At 38.7% G+C, this 2,633-nt stretch overlaps 1 pseudogene; it reads right to left on the reverse strand.

Moving 5' to 3' along the window:
- Positions 1-2,621, reverse strand: part of LOC101645242 — a 6,110-nt pseudogene extending 3,489 nt beyond the window's left edge.
- Between the last annotated feature and the right edge of the window lie 12 nt (positions 2,622-2,633).

Raw genomic sequence — 2,633 nt, forward strand, 5'->3', positions numbered from 1 at the left:
AATTTATAAATTGTCAAGGGCTCATGAGGGAGGGCGGAGCGGGAAGGGAGGGGGAAAATGTGGAGCTGATGCCGGGGGCTTAAGTGGAGAGTAAATGTTTTGAGAATGATGAGGGCAATGAATGTACAAATGTGCTTTCACAATTGATGTATATATGGATTGTGATGAGTTGTATGAGCCCCTAATAAAATGACTTAAAAAAAAGAAAAAGAAAATGAAGTCGCAGACACCCCCGCCAAAAAATTACTTCATTATTTTCATTTCTTTTTTTTAGTACTGTTACACCTGTCTTACATTTATATTCATGCTTATGCAAAATGAACCACATAGATTTCAACAGATGAAAAATGTTTTGTCTCACACTATTAATTATGAAAGTGTTTATTAAGAGAACATATGTTCTCATGTATTGAAAAAACAAGAGTTATCAGTCCTAGTTTGAATACAAAAAAGAAAATTACCTTTGCCATGTTCAGACTCAAAATCCAACATTCATTATAAAATGTATAATAACTAGAAAATGTAGACAAGTGTCTTTAATGACTTCAGGGTATGTAATAAAATTCCCAGAAAAGGACAGAGGCATTGGTCTTAAATAGAATTCGAAGTTGTCTCACATGTGAATGTCAATAGGTTGAAAAATACCCAACTTAATATAATCAATAGAAGAAATATATTCCAAACATTTATACGTATGATAAGAGGGGGAAAAAAACCCAAAACTAGGTTTTCTATATAAAAATCTATCAAGAATGTGTCAGGCCTAAGAATGGCCTGCCATTTTGTCAAACTACAGTGCACACAAAGGACCATGGAACCCATCGCCTATGTGATGCAGAAACATCAAGCCCAAAGGACAACCCCACTTAAAATGAGGAGCACAAGAAAGTCTACATCTCTAGAGGAGAATTTTCCAATTAGAACAACCAATGGCAATGCTGAACCTTCCTTGAAATGCACAAAGGTTAATACAATTTCTGCCCAACATCCCCCCCCTCTCCTTCCCTCAGGATCATAAGATAGCCTTCCAAAAGTTTGTGAACGAAAGAAAACTTGTTATTTTTTAATTATATTTCTCAGTGATCTATTTGAAACTCAAGGTGCATATGCTACTTGAACCAGAAGTGAGAATGTAACTCTTGAAAAAAATCTCATTTGATGCGTGTTTTACTCTTTAAAATGACCTGCGTTGATAACTATTTTGTACATTCAACCACACGTTTTGGGTCTTCAAGTAGAAAAGTTTAAATAACTGAAGAGTTGACCCCTGATTTTCCAAAAGGCTCACTCAATAAAGTTTCTGTTATTCCCTGAAGCCAGCATGATTAGAATTCCATCACAATATGTATTAAATCGTTATATTAAATGTGCCCACCCCTCCCTTATTTTTGTTATAAAACTTTGTCAATTGTCTTCTTTTCATAGATTAAAAGTTCTTCTCTCTTCCCTGGCCTCCTCGGAATGGTATGATTCACCTTTAAAATAGAGTCAAGAGGTCATTTCCTGACAATACTCAGAAAAAAGATTAAGATTTTCTTTTCTATCACTTTTCAGTCAGTAATTAATACACATTTTTCTCCTGTCATCACTGAAATCCAAGGAATACATAGAGATAATAGTGTATAAGTTTCTTAGCTCAAAGAAAAGTATATTGGCTAAATTCTGGATAATTACTACTGAAAATGTTCTCTGAAGGAGATCAATTTAATAATAATAGTAAAAAGCCACCACTCCTGGCAGGTATAGGGCACCTATGGGTGGGTCTCATTGAATAACAGCTAATATCATTCCAACATTTCCTTAAAAATGCCAAGTGCAAGAATTTAAAAATAATTACTCTACAATCCTGTTTAATAAGTAGTCTACTTATATCGGACTCTAAACTAATGTTCACTGTGGATGAGGCAAGGTAAATGATCTAACAAAAGCTGCCTCTGCAATTAGTATATTAGAAATAATTTAATGAAAAATGGCCTAATATGAAAAAAGGTTCTAGGAAATGGCAAAATACTTCCCAAAGTTTTACTTCGTGTCTCAGCCCCCTGACTGCAGCATCACCCACCTGGTTGAGGAGATGTTGCTCGCTGACCATCAAGTTGGAGAAATTCCTCTGTTTTGTAAACGTCAGTGAAATGCTGGTGAATAAAGGCATCTTGCAGTTGCTGGAGCGCTTATACCTAAACCATTTGAAGCCTTCACTTGATCTTTCAAAAAAGCAACACCCATGGTCTTCCCAGGCTGAAGCTGGTAGCAGTTAGCGGCGTCCCACAGGGACTGCACGTTGTTGCTGTTCACAGAAGCCCTAGCAGTGTAAGCACGTTGCACCAGGTGTTCCATGATGCCAGGGCGGCGTCTTTGAGTTCTGCTGCAAAGGACGTGGATTCCAGCACGTCAGCTGGGAACATGACACTGAACACTGGGCTGGCTGCAGCAAGGACCTCACGATGAGCAGGGATCGCTCTTTCTTGGACACGAGAATCCCATCACACACGCTTTTCTGTCTTCGCATGCATGTCATTCATGACCGCCGTGGAGCCCGCCAGCAATTCCGCTGCTTCCCCAGCGGCAGGTTTCATCTTCGGTTTTCTCTCGCTGCTCCGCGCCACCCCGGAGGCTGACATCCTCGCTGAGCT

This window comes from Echinops telfairi, unplaced genomic scaffold (genome assembly GCF_000313985.2).
Source record: "Echinops telfairi isolate 266 unplaced genomic scaffold, ASM31398v2 ScPeMD7_7473;HRSCAF=8511, whole genome shotgun sequence".
Lineage (NCBI taxonomy): Eukaryota > Metazoa > Chordata > Mammalia > Afrosoricida > Tenrecidae > Echinops > Echinops telfairi.